Here is a 19,285-nt window from a genome sequence, read left to right as displayed (position 1 = left end):
TCTCCCCCATCCTCCCTCCTCTTTGCCTGCCTCACTATACACATCTGCCTGGTGTTAGAACATGTAGGTTGGGAAGTCTGTATGAAATAGAAATCGGCGCTTAAGAAAACTTTTACCGGCCCGGCGCCTATAGCTCAACCGGCTAAGGCGCCAGCCACGTACACCTAAGGTGGCGGGTTCGAATCCCCAGCCCGGACCCGCCAAACAACAATGACGGCTGCAACCAAAAAATAGCCGGGCGTTGTGGCGGGCGCCTGTGGTCCCAGCTACTTGGGAGGCGGAGGCAGGAGACTCGCTTGAGCCCAGGAGTTGGAGGTTGCTGTGAGCTGTAATGCCACGACACTCTACCCAGGGGGACAGCTTGAGGCTCTGTCTCAAAAAAAAAAAAAAAGAAAACTTTTACCAGAAAGCCCTACAATGGGGACACATTAAGATTCTAACAGCGATACTTTGGTTACCACATATGCACAGTTCCCAGTGCCGAGGCAAGAACTAAACCCTTCTCAGGCCTTAGCCCTAACACTAGTGAATTACCACCTGAAACCTAGTCTTTCTTAAAAGTGACTTTGTAGGCTCGGCACCTGTAGCTCAGCGGCTAGGGCACCAGCCACCTACACCAGAGCTGGCGGGTTTGAACTGAGCCCAGGCCTGCCAAACAACAATGACAACTACAACCAAAAATAAATGGGACATTGACAACAATGACAACTACAACCACTATAGCCAGACATTGTGATGGGCACCTGTAGTCCCAGCTACTTCGGAGGCTGAGGCAAAAGAATTGCTTAAGCCCAAGAGGTTGAAGTTGCTATGAGCTGTGATGGCACAGCACTCTACAGAGGGCAACAGCTTGAGACTCTGTCTCAAAAAACATTTCAAATCCCTAATAAAGCAGACTTGCTGATTAGCGCAAGATCTCTGTAACTGTAAATCACACTCACAAATCCAAACTGGAACTTAGATATTTAATGGATCAAACTCCTTTAAGCATCTTAAATCATAGCACACATAAAACAGCACCATGATTCAAAGATGATTAACTCCATCCTTATAATCACAACATGCACTTTATGCCCATTCTTTTCCCACACGTTCCTGGGAAACTCAGCCAAACAAGGAAAACAAAGCCATTGCCTAAGTTCCATTTGAGGTTATATTGTCAAAAACCAGGACAGCCAGTCAAAGAAGGATGCACGATGAGGAGAAGGAAGGGAAGTCAGTAGAGGGGAGAGAGAGAGAGGAAGGCAATCCCTTTCTTGCACAGGACTGGAGTCTTGCATAAGACTCAGGAAGAGATGTACTGCAGGGATCTGGGCTTCATTTTTACTGTAAAACTAATGTTACAGTCACAAAAGCATCTATGTGGAAATGGAAAAAAGATACGTCTTCTATCGTCATGATTTAGGGATAAAGTACAATATCTATAGCCACAACATGAGCGTTCCAACACCACATAGGCCTGAGATTCAGTACAGGTGGCAAAATCAGCATTCCCAATGCCCACTTCACTCTTGTTCTGTGATGACTGAGAGGCACATAGAATACCTTTCACAAATCTAAAAATTGCCATAAAGAATAAACATCCTACAAATTTTAGCTTATTCAGGATGCTAATGACCTGGAACTGTCCTAGAGATGAAGAAACAATTACCAGGCCTGACTTTAACATCAGCGGCCTTTTCCATGTCTTAAGCCCCAACATACACACAGAACTGCCGTGCTCCCACCTACCACCAAAACCAGCACACTGCTGTGTTAACGGGTTGAGGCACAGACCTGTTCTCGGAAAAAATAATAACTTCACAATCACACTATGCATACATTATTACGATTTCTTACTAGATAGAAGTAGTTGGTTAAAACCAGATAGTCTTAGACCTTCCCTAAAAGTTTAATATTACTAGATCATAAGAAAGTTAATAGAGGTCTTTTTTTAACAAGCTTTTTCTAGACGCTGTTAACTAGAAAAAAAAATACTATATATGCTAGCAAATATTTTTACTTTCCCTCTCCTTTATCTATCTGATATGCCTTCTCAGTCTTGCCTAAAGGAAATAAACACCCATCTCAGGTATTATTTGTAGATAGGACAAAATAAATAGGATAGTTTTATGAGCTACCCACAAAATGGTTAGATGGTGACATTGCCTGTTTTCTGAACTTGTTGCCATCCTTAATGATGTTGAAACAGGAAGCTATATCAGAACAGAAAGAACTCAAAGCTTGAGCGTCATTCCTGGATTTCTGAGTTCATGCCTTCCAACAAAGGGGCTTTTATAAGTTTCAAAGGATAATACATGCAGAGATCTTGGATAAAGCCAAGGAGCTCACTATGCTGTTATCCCACATCCAGATAAGATGTCAAATGCTGTCTTCCCTGCAGGTGGCGCTGTGTAATGAGTTTTTAGGAAAAATCAAAAGGCTCCTGGGAGAAGAAAAGGTCTGGGGGGAAACTTCACTCACTCATTTAACAAATATTTGAGCATCTGCTCTCATTTTTCATTGGATCTAAAATGCCATCAACTTTAAATACATCATTATTTTTATACCAAGATTAAAGAAACTTTTATCATTAGAAGATCAGAGAAACTACCAATTAATCTGACACACTTTACCATTCAGTCTTAGAATCGTTTTATAAAAATAGAAAGAGCTCTTATGGATATTTTCAATCATGTCACTCTCTGCATACAAAAGCAAGTATAAACAACATCAATTTGTTAAAGCAATTCTAAAATATTTTCACATAGAAGAGTCTGACTCTTCTGAATCACTTTTTGAATCACAGTCACCAATGTCCTCCCCATTTCCCACATAGTTGTCAGCCTTTGAGCCATCTCAACCAATGTTGGTGATACAGCATCTCTTAAAAGAATGCTCCACTCATTTTTTTTTTTTTAATACAGAGTCTCACCATGTGGCCCTTGGGAGAGTACCATGGCATCACAGCTCACAGCAACCTCCAACTCTTGGGCTTAAGTGATTCTCTTGCCTCAGCCTCCCAAATAGCTGGGACCACAGGCATCTGCCACAATGCCTGGCTATATTTTTTGGTGCAATTGTCGTTGTTTAGCTGGCCCGAGCTGGGTTCGAACCCACTGGCCTTGGTGTGCGTAGCTGGAGTCATAACCACTGTGCTACAAGCACCAAGCCAAAATAATCCACTCTTATCCCCAGAGTTTCCTGCCTTTTGGTGGCCCTTATCTCTCAAGTTTTGATGCTTGCATCAAAAGTCCCAAAGAGTTCTCGGGAGAAAGTTTCAAACCAAGTTCTCCATGTGCAAGTGATGAGCTACAGCATGCCTGTCCACAGCCCAGTCCCAATATATTGATTAGAACTCTTGTAAAATTCTGACGAGTCTAATTACTTGAAAATATGTGTACATTAGCATGGATGAAATATGTTCTGTGCTGGTTCTGTTCTAGGTACTAGAAATCTCATGTAGGTGACATAATGAAGGGATATAAACAATAAAAGTAAATAAGCAAATTATCTAACACATGAGATGATGATAAATACTACAAATTAATAAGGCTGGTAAAAAGTTGAATATAGTAAAGGAGATATAATTTTAAATAATTTGGAGGGGGTCAGGGAAGGCCTCACTGAGAAACTGACAGCATCAGTTGGTTGTCAAGCAGAGTCCCTCGGTTGTCAAGGGAGCTGACCTCTACAACCTGAGGTGTTTCCTCTTTATTCCAGCCTGCAAGCATTCTTTGCCACTGCTCAGACTACACAATCTATGGATTACACTTTTAGAAACACCAGCATTAGGATCACAGAATCATGATTTGTGGGCCAGACAAAGGGGGATGTATCATTGTTATTTACAAGGCATGCTATTTCCAAAATAAGCTAAAGGAGAACCACCTGTCTTTATGCCACAGCCTCCGCTAGACCCCTTTCCCTGCCTAGTGATCAAGTCTCATCCCAGGGCAGATCCCCTTCCTCTCCTTAATTCCACCATGCCCTCACCTTGTACACCTCACACACATCCCCACCCCAGGGCTTCTGCATCTTCTGTTCCCTCTTCTTGTAACTCACCTCCCCGTATACTCCCTGTACTTCACCCAGCTCAACTCCTGCTCACACCAAAGATCTTAACTCATATCATTTCCCCCAGGAAAACACTCCTAGAGTGGATCGCATCTCCTGTTAAGTTGCCTACAGTCGCTGTGCTCTAACTCTTAGCAGTTTATATATGTAGCATTCAATTAACATCTCTCTCCGACCAAACCACAAAATTTGCCAAGACAAGAATCATGCACTTTTGAATCCCAAGCACTAAGCAATAGCATCTGATGTGTCATAAATACATTAGAACCTCCATAGCTGACCACCTCCCTACATTGACCATGTTAAAGTACCTAATTTCATAGATGGGACATGCACCACATGTACATATCAGTACAGTAGGCCTAGTTCCTTATGTTGACCACCTCTGTATGTTGATCAGTTTGTCACAGTCCCTTGAGTGGTCAACTTACAGAAGTTCTGTTGCATTTAGTGAATGACAGAGTGAATAAGGATACTAATGAATTCTCCAATTAGGCCACAGCAGCCTTCCAAGAAAATAAGTCAAGGGAAGGGGTGAATACACATTGTCACATGTATTCTTCCTAAAGCCAGAGTTTCTCTAGATACCTGAGTGAGGTTAACTCTCACTTCACCAGGTCACAAAACAATGTGTCAAACTTAGAAGAGCTGTCAGACCTTTGATATCAAAAGGAGGAATATTTAATGTAAAAGTTTGATCAGAGCATTATGATGGAAAACTGAGGCAAGGAGATCAGCTAGTTAGTTTGAAAGGATGCAGGAAGGTGTTAAAAAGGAGGATGAGGGTGCCTGGGCGCAGTGGCTCATGTCTGTATTCCTAGCATTCTGGGAGCAGAGGCAAGTGGATTGCCTGAATGCAGGAGCTGGAGATCAACCTGAGCAAGAGTGAGACTCCATCTCTAAAACTAGCTGGGCATTGTGGTAGGCACATATAGTCCCAGCTACTTGGGAGGCTGAGCCAAGAGGATCACTTCTGCCCAAGAGTTTGAGGTTGCTGTGAGCTGTGATGCCATGACACTCCACCAAGGGTGACAAAGTGAGACCAAAAAAGGAGGATGAAGCATGAAGCAGATGGTTTAATGCCCCTGAAAATGATGCTATTTTCCAAAGACATTTTTGAAAAGAGAGAGAGCTTACTGGTCACATTAAGATTTGCTGGCCCTTGGAGGCCTTCACCTTGCGACCACTCACAGCAAGGACTTTTCAAGAAACAAAAAAAGGTGAAAGTTTGGAAACCCTCATGTGATTTTCTGTCTGTCACTGTTCTCAGGTATAAAAAAATTACTTCCTACTGCAGCACACCAAAAGAAAACTTTTCTATGACCATTGCTTAGACTCCAAAAAATAACAGTTTTATGACAACTTTTGTGCTAAAAAGTATATGTGTGTCCCACATAATGAAACAGCTGTTTTCAATGTCTGTGGACCCAAGTCTTCTTGGGGACCTTTAAAGGTCCTGAGCGAATGCCATACACAGGTTGGCTGGCTTACAGGGTTCTTTGTGGGATCAGTTTAGGGATGCCACAGAGCTTTATATTAACTGACAGAGGTCTCTGACTATGCTCTTAAAGTTGTTATTTTCAATTCCAGATGAATCCTCCAGACAAGTTAGTACATGTACAGCCCTCTGGGGACTCTGAAAGCAGCAGCTATAACACAGTTGAAGACTTTTATTCATGCAGAAGAGCAAGTCCAAGGGGACTCAGACCTAAAGGACCAACTAGCCTGCTGAGGAAGCAACTTTGGTAGAATTGCACCCTTCCAACTGAGTTCTTGTTAATTAACTTACCTATTTAAGGTACCTACCTAGATACTATTCATTTATAAAAGGTGCATTCTTTTATAACCCCATCTTTCAAAAATAGAAGATATGTAATAAAATGTGCACGATTTAGATAATTTCCCACAGATGGGACCAATTGGAGCTAGGCAGAGGGGAGGGGGCATGGAATCAGTGGAAATCCTTTTTCAGTTTCCCTTTAGAACTTTAGATCCTTTTAAGAATGAGGCTTCCCACCAGAGGTTACCAGGGAACCAGCCCCTGGTCCCCATTTCAGAATTCGTGAGCTTTCAGCCTTTAAGTGAAAGAGCCCACAGAGAAAGCACATCAATGCCACCTTTGCATCAATGGCACACAGGAAAGCAGCTCAGGTGCCAGGGCAGCAGGTCCTGCAGGGACCCCTGGCAGGGTCACGGGAAGTTTAAGGTGCTGTCAGTGCCACGTAGCCAGTCCCAGGTATTGCTTGGGGGCCAGGTCAGTGGGATCCCAAGTGGCTCAACCCAGAACCTGAGCCCATATCTGGCACCAAAATAATACTAGGTATAAAAAACAGAAAATAAATGTATAAACTATAACCATCTTTATTCCTAATATAAAAATTATTTCATATGTCCATCGTTAGAATGGACACTATCCATTAGTTATCACCATTTTTTGAGGTTACCAGCCTCTAGTTTCCATTCTTTTTTTTTTCCATTGAGACAGAGTCCCACCCTATGCTCTGAGCAGAGAGCAGTGGTGTCATAGCTCACTGCAACCTCAGACTCGGGCTGTGGGCATCCCGCTGCCTCAGCCTCTGGAAGCCGCTGGGATTACAGGTGATCGCTGCAGCACTCAGCTGGATTTTTCATTTTTTTAGGAGTCAGGGTCTCACTCTCACTCAGGCAATTCTCCCTCCTCAGCCTCCCACAGTGCTAGGATTATAGGCATGAGCCACCATACCCACAGTTAATAAAGATTTGGGGAGGCAGGTAGGAGAGATGGAGAATAGGAGTCATCTGATTACTGGTATTTAAAGGATGATAAAAACGGCAAGAAAAAATATTTTCTATGGTGGTAACACGTCTTCATTCCAAACGAACACTAGATACAAAAGAGGGAGGCAGGAGGAAAGGGAGAGTGAATAAGCAAACTACAACCAGTGTTAGCCCTGACTGATAGAGAGATGCTTGCTGGTCCCCGTTACTAAAACAGAAGGAGGAGGTCTGTTGGTGGAGCAAGCTCCTGTGTGTTACTTACCTGTCATCACAGCTCTACACGTGACCTTCTCTGCCCTAAACTGTTAGAGCCAGGAGTTCGAAAACGAGAAGTTCTGGCCTCCTTTTTCCGGCTCTGCCACCAGGAGGCGCTGGTGGAGATAAGAAGATCTCTCTCTTCACCTTGCTATCTTAAAATGACATAGACTCTCCCTATGGACCTAAGGTTTGCTGATTGGAGAAATAGTATTCTGCACACAGGACTTATTTAAAAGATCACAAGAAGAACCTCAAAAGCATGTTTCAGAGTTATGCTATTACTGCCTGGAAAGAGGGAGTTGAAATAAAGAAGGCTGGCCCTAAGGAATCACTAAAATATAGTTCCTAGAGTGTCCAGAAGAAAGACTAGTCTCATTCTATTGATCTGGAAGGAAGATATATTAATAGAAATATTCTACTATAGCTGTTCCCCAACCCAAACTTTCTACTGTTTCCTATTGATCCAATGGTGTTCATTCCCAACTATGGCTACTAAACCTTTCTTAAAGGAATTAAACTCGTAAGGATGTGGGATTATTATGTGTCCACTGAATTGAAAACACAACTTGTACACAAACTGGAAAAATCCTACTAAACAGAGAGGTGGGATGACAGTGACACTCCCATCCCTGCCTCCCAGGTTAGGTCCTATTTTCAGGTAATCAGTCGGTCATTAAGAACTGTAGGCTGAAAGCTATAACCTAATAACAGCCTAAGAATATGGGGAGGAGGGAGAGGGGTTGGAGGGATCACTTTTGTGGTTTATCTTACAAGGGTACAAGTGAATCTTTCTAAGAGTAGAACATGAACGTTTTAACACAATAACTAAGAAAATGACATGAAGGCTATGTTAACCAGTTTGATGGAAATGTTTCAAATTGTATGTGAAAACACCATACTGTACCCCAAAAGTGAATTAATGTACATAGTTACCATTCAATAAAAAAGAAAGAAAAAAAAAAGAACTGTAGGCAAAGGCGAGGCACATTTTATTTATAAGATCAATTCCACATAAAAATTATACACAGATACCTTATCATGGGAGACATATGCAAGGGTACCATGGCCACTTTGTTGAAAATGGACATTTTAAGAACATGTGAAGCACTGAGATGATCCCAACTCTAACCTCAAAACCTCATCTCAGGAAGTGGCACAGAAAAGTGCTAAGATTCTGTAGTGATTGGTTTAAAAATTAAATTTTAAGGAAGCTATAGCAACAGAATTATCAGGACTGCCATGGAATGACCTGGAATATAGCCATATTTGCACTCTCACAGACAGTGGATGGGGGATATGAAGTAGAAGTGACTGGGAGGATGACTCTACCTGCAGACAAAATTTCATGAAATTGCCTTTCTTGTGATATGACCACTGACAAACTTGGCACAGAAAACACATTTGCTCACATGCTGACTAATGAATTTGGAGAATCCATCACATATCAGGGACTGGGGGTTACAGGAGCTGAGATTTCTGGAAACTTTTATCCAGGAGGCTGAGCACTACAGGCAGTCCCCAGGTTACGAGTAAGATCAGTTGTTTAAGTTTGTTCTTAAGTTGAATCTGTATGTAAGTTGGAACAGGTACATTTACCTATTACCTGTAATAGCTTTTGTTTGTAAGTGTGTGTCATACTTCAGTCAGGTGTTTGTAAGTTAGGGACTACGTGTATTTATTTTTTATTTTAGATTAATATGAAGGAACAATTAGGTTATATTGTTTGCTTGCACTTGTTAGGTAAAATTTCTGTTGTAATTGTGCCCATCACCCAGGAGGTGTGCCATATACCCTCACATTGTGGCCATTAGGTGAGCTTACCGATCCCCTATGGCCCTTCTTTTGCCGCCCTCCTCCAACATGAATTGAGTTTTTCTCTTGTGTTGGTGTGTATTAGTTCATCTACTGGCTTCATATTAGTATTGAATATATTGGACACTTGCTTTTTCATTCTTGTGATATTTTACTAAGGACAGTGTCCTCCAACTCCATCCAGGTTAATACAAAAGATATAAAGCCTCCAACTTTTTTTATGGCTACCTGTATTTAGAGTGGTTTTCACATGTTGTCATCTGTAAGTGGAAGCTAAATAATGCATACACGTGGACATACAAAGTGGACTAATGGACACTGGAGGCTCAGAGGGTGGAGGGTGGTGAGGAATGAGAAATTACTTAGTGGGCACAATGGATGCTATTTGGGTGATGGCTACGCTAACAGCCCAGACATCTCCACTAGACAGTGTATCCATGCAACAAAACTGCACTTATACCCCCAAATCTATACAAATTGAAAACAAAATAAAATTCAGGGACCCAACTGCATGAGGAATTTCTGCCATCCCCAGTAAGTGGAGCAAAGTGTGTTTCTCCCCTGCTTAGTTGTGCAAGTTGAATTGACCAAAGCAATGGTGATGGAGAAGCACAGTCCCCTGCTGATTGGGTGGGAGTATGTGAGACAGAATCATACACTGCTGAACCAGGCTCCAGACGTGCTACATAGACTTTATGGAAAGAACTCTCCTATGTCCATGGGGGATTGGATTCAAACGTAAAGCCACAGGAGAGTGATGTCAGAAAACTTTACCAACTGCCACACCAAGATTCAACAAGTTGAAGCTCATGCCACTCTGAATGATGTTGTGGTGGTCCACGGGATGGGGCTTCTCCTTAATAACAGATAGGCTGTGAGGAGATTCATGCAGACATTTGTCCTTGCTCCTGAGGGCTCTGTTGCAAATAAATTCCACGTTCACAATGACATCTGCAGATACCAAGATAAGGTCATTGGAAGCTTTGTCACTGAGCCTCAGGAGGAGTCTGAGAAAGAGGCAAAGGAACCTGAGGTGGTTCCTGATGATTCTGGAACTTTCTATGATCAGACTGTTGTCAGTAATGACATGGAGGAACATTTAGAGGATTCATTTGCCAAACCAGAGCCTGAAACTGAACCAGAACCAGAGCAAGAACCTATATCTGAAATCCAAGAGGAAAAGTCTGAGCCAGGGTTAGAAGAAACTATTCCTAAAGTTACTCAGAAGAGTTCTTCTCCAGCACCTCCAGACACAGTTCAGAGAGTCCAGGAAGACTTCCGGACCCTTTTTTGAGCATCTGCGACCAGTAAGAACCTTCTACCTAGTGGCACTGTTCCGGTTACTGGAATACCACCTCATGTTGTTAAAGTACCAGCTTCACAGCCTCAGCCACAGTCTCAACCTGAATCTCAGACTCCACCACAGGGACCTCAAAGGGATCAAAGAGAGTGAGAACAACACATAAACATTCCTCTCCAGAGAGGCCACAGACCAATCTGTGAGGCTGGTGATCAAAGTGATGTTGAACCCCAAAGAATTGTGAGACACTCTGACAGTTACCAAATCTTCATTGGCAATCTGCCAATGAGGTGGAAATCAGAGCTTAAAGATTGGATATAAGTGAAAGGCAAATAAAACAACAGATGTTAACAGCTTCATTACTTAATCATGTCTATAGATTCAGAGAAAATATTTTGTATGTTTTCAATTTCTTTGAATGCTTGCTTTGTGGCCTAATGTATGGTCTATCCTTGAGAATAATCCATAAGCTGAGGAGAAGGTACATTATGCAGTTGTTAGATGAAAGAGTTGGATTTAAGAGTGCTTTAAAAAATCATAAAATGTGTGTCAAATTTTCTCCTCTCCTAATGGGCTATTAACTCTTCATGGCCAAACCAGGGTTCCCATTGGTCTCTCTATCCTGAAAGTACCATACTCAAGTGTTATAAAAATAAGCAAGTTCTTCCCTCTCAGCCTTGGCTGCATCTATCTTGCACAGACTGTATACACAGTACCACTGCAAAATAAGATCTGGGTGTCAGTTTGTTATTTGAAATAAACGCAGCTCTTACCTCTTCTCAAATCTCATCCTCAGTGACAGGATAATTAAACACACATCCCTTTTCAGTCACATTAGTTACAAGACAGCCAGTTCCCAGAGACACCTCATCAGAATGCAAAAACTGATCTTGACTAAGCCGTGCTGGTTCAGCCACAGCCCAGAACACGGAGGAAGCGCATCCTACTGACACTGTCGAAAACCAAAGGTACAGATTCAGAAAGCAATTTTATACTAGAAAGGATGCAAAGGTTGAACATAGCCTTTTACTGAAAAAAAAAAAAAAACCTACCCCTGCATAATTCTTATAATTCAGAGATGCCACATAATCATTCAGATGAAAACTCTGAGAATTCTATATGAAAATACATATATCCATCTCCTAATGAAAGTTGCTTCATCGAAACAGGAGGCCAAAACACTTTGTTCAATAGTTTCTTTACAGCTTCTACATAGCTATGCATGATAATTGCCTCCACTTGAGGCCTTGCTGCAGGCACACCTGCCAGGTGGGAGCAGGCCTGGGGTCATTTCTCCTGGCTCAGAATGACTTCTCTCGAGAGACACCTCCTGATCTCTGTTGCAGCTCCTAGGGCCTGGTTTTGCTCTGCCACTAAGCCTTGAAGGACCTAAGTTTCACTAGACTTGGGGGTGTTAGTGCTTGGGTCACTCCCCATTGTTTACCTTCAGTTAAGTCAAGCAAACAACCAGAATGACAAAGAATTACACTTATCAGCAAGGGAATTGCTAAGGAGTATAGATTATCTCAAAGTGGGTCTGCTTGATTAGATAAGGAAATTCTGGGTAGAGAACACTAACATACTTAAAGCTTGGGCCACTTTGACTTCAACTCCAGACATTTAAATCCCCAGCTCACTCTCAATCCCAGTGAAAGCCACTTCAATCAGTTACTTTTTGTTTTTTCTAGTTTGTTCCTGTATAAATTTCTAATATTTATCCAATGAGATTATCTACCAATATGCATTATTAATTTATCATTTGGCTCAAGGATCTGAGGTTCCTTGCTACAAATATTTGACAACCTCTTATGTCCAGACATGGTGCCTGGTGCCTGGTGCAGTGTGGGACACAACAGTGAACAAGAAAGACTTATCCTTGCCTTTGAGCAACTCACAGCCTAGCAGGGAGATAAACGTTAAATATGCACAGTTAAGAAATAATGCTGCAAAAAAGGTAACTGCAATTCTCAGAAGTGCTACAAAGGAAAAGTACAAAGTGTCAAGGGAGTAGCTAGCAGGGAGACATCACCAGGACTGAGAGTGCAGAGAGAGCATCCCTGAGAAGCAGCAGTTAGGCAGAAAGAGGAGTTGGCCATTTGAAAAGGCAGGAAGCAGGACCATCCGACAGCAAGAACTTAGGAGAGGAAAACCACACCTGCAAAAGCCCTGTGGCAGGAAGGAACTTGGCATATTAGAGAAACTGAAAAATGGAGGCTGTAGCATGATGTACAAGGCAGAGAGATAACACCTGAGAGCCAGAAAACAGCCAGGTTCTTAGAGATCACATTTAACGTCTAGAGTTTTATTCAAAACACAGTGGAAACCTTTAAGATTTTAACCAGGAATGAGGATTATAAATGATATTTTTAAAATATTCTCATGGTAACATATCTCTGTTGCAAAGGAAATTCAAAATTTCCATTTTCATAGATGAAAAGTCTCAAGCCAATGTAATTCGAACTGTATCTCCTGAGAATTCCTTTTCTTTCTCCTAGGAGAAAAATTAGGAGAGAGCATCACAGAGGACAAGGGAAAAATATATCTCAAATTAAAAGGAAGAATCAAAGATAATGAGTAATTTTTAAGAATTTAGGCAGAAAATACAACCCACAGTCTGAGAGGAAATTTGCAAATCACGTCTCTGGTAAGGAGCTTGTATCTAAAATACATAAGGGACTCTTGCAACTCACTAATAAAAAGGCAAATGGGAACACAATTAAAACAATGGATTCTAAATAAAGTTTTCTTTTTAAAAAAAGATACACAAATGGATAATAATGGCACAAAAAGATGCTCAGTGTCATTACTTATTAGGGAAAGGAAAATCAAAATTCAGTGAGAGATCACTGCACAATCAATCGGATGACTAAGATAAAACACACAAAAAAAATTGTTAGGGACAATATGGAGAAATGGGAGCTCTTATCCATATATTGCTGGTGGGACTATAAAATGCTGCAACTAATTTGGAAAACTGGCAGTTCCTCAAAAGGTAGGTACAGTATAACCATAAGACCCAGCAATTAAACTTCTAAGCATATACCAAGACAACTGAAAACATGTCTATACAAAACCTAGTACACAAATGTTCACAGCAGTATTATTCATAATAGCCAAAAAAAAATAGAAAAAACCTAAATACCTATCAACTAATGAATGGATAAATTAAATGTGGTGTATCTATACAATAAGAAACATAGATGAAACTTGAAAACATTATACTGAATGAAAGAAGCCAGTCACAAAAGACTGTATATTGTCTGACTCCATTTATGTGATTGTCTAGAATAGATAAATCTATAGAGACAGAAAGTGGATGAGTAGTTGACTAGGACTAATGGGTGCCAGCTAATGGGTATGAGTTTTCTTTTTGGGTGATGAAAATGTTCTATAATTGACTATGGTGATGGTTGCCCATACTAGTGAATACACTAAAAACTATTGAATGGTATCCTTCGGTTCAATGATATACCAGAAATTTTCTGCCAAAGGCTACAAGAGATGAGAATGTAGATTTATTGTGTTCAAATTGTTTATAGACACATCATTAGGATTGGGTCCTGTTATGCCCCAAGGAGTTAAGTGCAAAGTCTATTCCAATTCACTGTGCCTCTTTCTTCCCTGGAATGTTCCAGAGAATGCTCCCTTAATTATTACATTAAGATATGAATTAGCAAGGAGAAGTAGTTGAGAATGACAGTGAGAGATTTAGCTATTAAAATTATTTCAGTTGCTAAAAGGTGATCCTAGATTAGCCAAAATTAGATGACAGTTCTTAATCATCAAAGATAAGTTGTAGCAATTACCATAAATGGCTACAGAACCACAGACAATCGGAGTGTTTTGACTTACAAGGATCTATGACTTCAGCTAATGGAACATGAAGTACTTAGGAATGAAATAGATGCTCAGTTTACTAAAACATTGTTTAAACTAAAAACTGGAAAAATTCTAAATCTGGTGCATCGCTTAGCTACTGTTGCATAAATTATCCACCCCAAAACCTAGTGGCTTAAATCATTTTGTCACAATTCTATGGGTCAGAAACTTGGGCTAATTTTAGCTAAGCAGTTCTTCTATTGGTCTTGGCCAGCATTATTCACGTGACTTTAGTCATCTAGTGGCTCAATTAGTGCTAAATCATCTAAAATTATGTCACCCAATGTCAGGCAGTTGGCAGGCTGCTAGCTTAAATGTTCCAATTCCCCTCTAAATGCCCTTTCCAGAAGACTAGCTCAGGTTCATACACATTGTGGTTACAGGAATCAAAACACAGAAACCAAGGTAAAAGCAATTTTCAAGTTTCCACTTGTCTCATATTTGCTAAAATCCTATTGACCCACATAACTCACAAGACCAGGCCCCAATTCAAGTTTGAATTTAGGGTGATGTGCTATTAGAAACATGAGCACATAAGTGTAATTTAAAGCATTAGGATTAACTAAGATCAATATAGGAGTAACAAGAGTTCCAGGACCGAACACTAGGAGATTAACTGTTAGAAGTTAAATGTATTAAGAGGGGCCAGCAAAGGAGACCAAAAATGAACAGTCAAAAGGTAGAAATAACTCCAGAGAAGTATAGTATTCCAGCTAAATGAAGTAAGCATTTAAAAAGAAGAGGATAATCAACTATCAGGTCAAGTAAAAGGAAAATTTAGAATCACCATTGGCAGCAGCAAAGTAGAAACAACTTATGATCTTGATTTTAAAAAAAACAAAACAGCTTTAGAGAAACCTGTAACATGAAACATTCAAAAGAAGGAATCAAAACAGACCACTTAAAATGTTATCAAGTAATAACAAAAGCCAGCAAGAGAGGAAGAAAGGAACAAAATAACTACAAAACAATCAGAAAATGGGCAGCACCTGTGGCTCAAAGGGTAGGGCGCCAACCCCACATGCTGGAGGTGGCAGGTTCAAACCCAGCCCTGGCCAAAAACTGCAAAAAAAAAAAAAAAACTATCAGAAAACAATTAACAAAATGGCAATGGCAATAGTAAGTCCTGATCAAAATTACTTTAGACTTCAATGCACTAAATTCTCTAATCAAAAAACACAGATTGGTTATAGGGATAAAAAACAATATACAATGATGTGCTGCTTACAAGAGATTCACAATAGCTGTAAGGACACACAAAAGGATAAAAGTAAAGAGATGGAAAAAGATATTCCATTCAAATCATAATCAAAAGAGAGCAGATGTGGCTGTATGTATTTCAGATAAAATAGAATTTAAATTAAAAAATGTTCCAGGATAAAAATCATTATGTAATGATAAGGAAGTCAATTCACCAAAAAGATATAATAATTGTAAATATTTATGCACTCAACATTGTAGCTCTTAAATATATAAAGCAAATATTAACAGAACTAATAGAAGGAAACGGCAACACAATAACAGTAGGTGATTTTAATACATCACTCTCAACAATGGATAGGTAATCCAGTCAGAAAATCAGTAAGGAAATAGACTAGGCACACACAGAACATTCCATCCAACAGCAGCATAGTACGCATTTTTCTCAAGTGCACACAAGAACATTCTCCATAATAGATCGTATTAAGCCACAAAATAAGTCTTAACAAATTTAAAAAGCTTGAAGTCTCATAATGAATGTCTTTTCTGAACAGAAGGATATGTAACTGTAAATCAATAACACAAGAAAGATCAGAAAATTGACAAATACATGAAATTAAATAATATACTCATGAAGAACCAATGTGTCAAAGACGAAATCAATACGGAATTCTTCAGACAAATGAAAATGGAAACACATCTATCTGGAAACATATGAGATACAGCAAAAGCATTGCTAAGAGCAAAGTTCATACTTATAAATGTGATACATTAAGAAAAATAATTGCAAGTGAAAAAAATTAATTTTACATATTAAGGAACTGAAAAAACAATAATCTCAATTCAAAGTTATCATGAGGAAGAAAATAACAAAGATATCAAAAATGAATGAAATAGAGAATTGGAAAAATAATAGAAAAGATAAACAAAACTAAGAATTGGTTTTTCAGAAAGATAAATGAAATTTAAACAACTGGAATAGTCATCTGGACTGAACTAGGAAAAAAGAAGACTCAAATAAGTAAAATTATAAATGAAAGCAGTGACATTGCAATGGCTACCACAGATAGCCAAGGAATTATTATGAAGAATTATATGCTAACAAGTCAGATAACCTAGAAGAAATAGATAAATTCCTGCAAACATACAACCTACTATGAATCCTGAAGAAACAGAAAATCTGAACAGACCAAAAATGAATAAGGAGATTGAATCAGTAATCAAAAAAACCTCCCAACAATGAAAAGCCCAGGACTTCTAGAAGTCTTCACTGGTGAATTCTATCAAGCATCTAAAAGAGAATTAATGGCAATCCTTCATAATCTGTTCCAACAAATTAAGAGAGAATGTTTCCAATCTCATTTTATAAAATGAATATCACTCTAATGCCAAAGCCAGATAAGGACACTATAAGGAAAGAAAATTACAGGCCAGTGACCCTGATAAACATAGATCTAAAAATCCTCAACTTTAGTTGTACTAGCAAACCAAATTCAATAATACATTAAAAGGATAGATGGGGGGGGGGGAAGCAGTTGGCAAAATTTAGCATCCTTTCATGATAAAATCTCTCAACAAATTAGTAGAAGGCATCTCTCTCTCTTAATATAATATAGGTCATGTATGGCTGGTGGCAGTCTCTAATATGAATGATTCTCATAAGAACTATGACAAGCAACACTTCTCAAATGCAGCATGCATTGGATTCAAATCTCTCCAGTTTTCATCCCGGGCTAGGAAACACTCAGAGTATCTATTTAGGATACAATCACAGGTCAAAACCACTATTGCCAACCAATCTTCAACAAGGTAGATAAAAACACACACTAGGGAAAAGACACCCTATTCAATAAATGGTGCTGGGAGAATTGAACAGTCATATGCAGAAGAATGAAACTGGATCCTCTTCTCTCACAATATGCAAAAATTAACTCAAAATGATTAAAAACTTAAATGTAAGACCTGAAATTGAAAATTCTAGAAGAGAACCTTTGAAAAACTCTTCTGGACATTGGCCTGGGCAAAGAATTTGTGACTGAAACCCCAAAAGAAAATGCAACAAAAACAAATAAATGGGGCTTGGTTAAACTAAAAAGCTTCTGCATAGCAAAAGAAACAATCAACAGAGTAAATAGACAACCTACAAAATGAGAAAAAATATTTGTAAACTATGTATCTGACAAAGGACTGATATCCAGAATAAACAAAGAATGACAATAATTCAGAAAGAAAAATACAGATAACCTTATTTAAAAATAGGCAAGCAACATGAACAGATGTTTTTCAAATGATGATATACAAATGACCAAAAATCACATGAAAAATGTTCAACTAATCATCAGGGAAATGCAAATTAAAAGCACAAGATAGCAGCTTACTTCTGTCAGAATAGCAATTATTCTCACTTCCAAGGTAAAGTTCAAGTTGTAGAAGAGCCCTTCACCCAAGAGGTGTGCTGAATACCCTCACATTGTGCACATTAAGTGAGATCTAGCCAAATGCCCTCCCTTCTCCCTCTAATCGCCCTCCCTATTTAAAAATAGACCCACCCCTTCCTAGACTATTTTTGTGTTTTATCATTTGTACAAGCATGTAATTGTTTATATATTGTTTTCATATTGGTATTGAGTACATTGGATATTACTTTTTCCATTCTTGAGATACTTTACTGAGAAGAATGTGTTTCAATTCTATCCCGGTAAATATAAAAGATATAAGGGCTCCATCATTTCTTATGGTTGAGTAATATTCCATGGTTTACATATACCACAATTTTTTTTTTGAGTCTCACCTTGTCACTCTTGGTAGAGTGCCATGGCATCATACCTCAAATTCCTGGGCTCAAGCAATTCTCTTGCCTCAGCCTCCCAAGTAGATGGGACTGTAGGTCCCCTGCCACAATGCCCAGCTATTTTTAGGCTGGTCTTGCTCAGGCTGGTCTCTAACCTGTGAGCTCAGGCAATCCACCCACCTCAGCGTCCCAAGTGTTGGGATTACAGATGTGAGCCACCCTGCCCAGTCCATATACCACAATTTGTTAATCCCTTTATGGGTAGATGGGCATTTGGGTTGTTCCCATGACTTGGGAATTATGAATTGAGCTGCAACATTCTGAACATTCTGGTGCAAATGTCTTTGTGGTAAAATGCTTTAGTTCTTCTGGGTAAATACCTAGTGATAGCTATTGTTAAAAAGTCTAAAAACAGGCTGGGCATGGTGGCTCACACCTGTAATTTTAGCACTCTGCAAGGCCAGGGCAAGTACATGGACTGGGCTCACAAGTTCAAGACCAGCTTGAGCAAGAGGGAGATGCTGTCTCTAAAAACAGCCAACTGTTGTGACAGGCACCTGTAGTCCCAGTTACTTGGGAGGGTGAAGCAAGAGAAATCACTTGAGCCCAAGAGTTTGAAGCTGTTGTGAGCTGTGACACAATGGCACTCTACCGAGAGCAACAAAATGAGACTCTGTCTCTAAATAAATAAACAAATAAATAGTCAAAAAACAATACACATAGGCTCTAGTATAGTATGGATACAGTAAAAAGGCAACACTTATACACTGTTGATGGGGATGTAAAGTAGTTCAATCTCTATGGAAAATAGTATTGCAATTTCTCAAGGAACTAAAAGGAGATCTACCATTTGATCCAGAAAACCCACTATTAGTCACCTACAAAGGAAAATAAATCATTATATCACTCATTATATGCACTCATGTTTACCACAGATCATAAGTCATAATTGCAAAGATATGGAATCAACCTCAGTCTCCACTGACCTTTGAGGGAGTACTACTCAACAATAAGAAATAATGAAATGATGTCTTTTGCAGTAAGTTGGGTGGAGTTGGAGGCTCCAAAGGTAGGAGGTCAGGAGGGGATAAGGGATAAAAGATTACTTATTGGGTACAATGTGTACCATTCAGGTGATGGATATGCTAAAAAGCCCAGACCTCACCAATATCTAATAAATCTATGGAATAAAAATGAACTCCCTCCCCAAATATATTGAAAACTTTTTGCAA

The 19,285-nt window shown here is 39.6% G+C and overlaps 1 pseudogene; it reads left to right on the top strand.

Annotated features, from left to right (window-relative positions):
• The first annotated feature begins 9,478 nt into the window (after window positions 1-9,478).
• On the top strand, window positions 9,479-10,504 carry LOC100948688 (annotated as a pseudogene).
• Window positions 10,505-19,285: the final 8,781 nt, after the last annotated feature.

This window comes from Otolemur garnettii, unplaced genomic scaffold (assembly GCF_000181295.1).
Source record: "Otolemur garnettii isolate 467f Iridium unplaced genomic scaffold, OtoGar3 scaffold00209, whole genome shotgun sequence".
NCBI lineage: Eukaryota > Metazoa > Chordata > Mammalia > Primates > Galagidae > Otolemur > Otolemur garnettii.
This window is presented reverse-complemented; position numbering and strand designations above follow the sequence as displayed.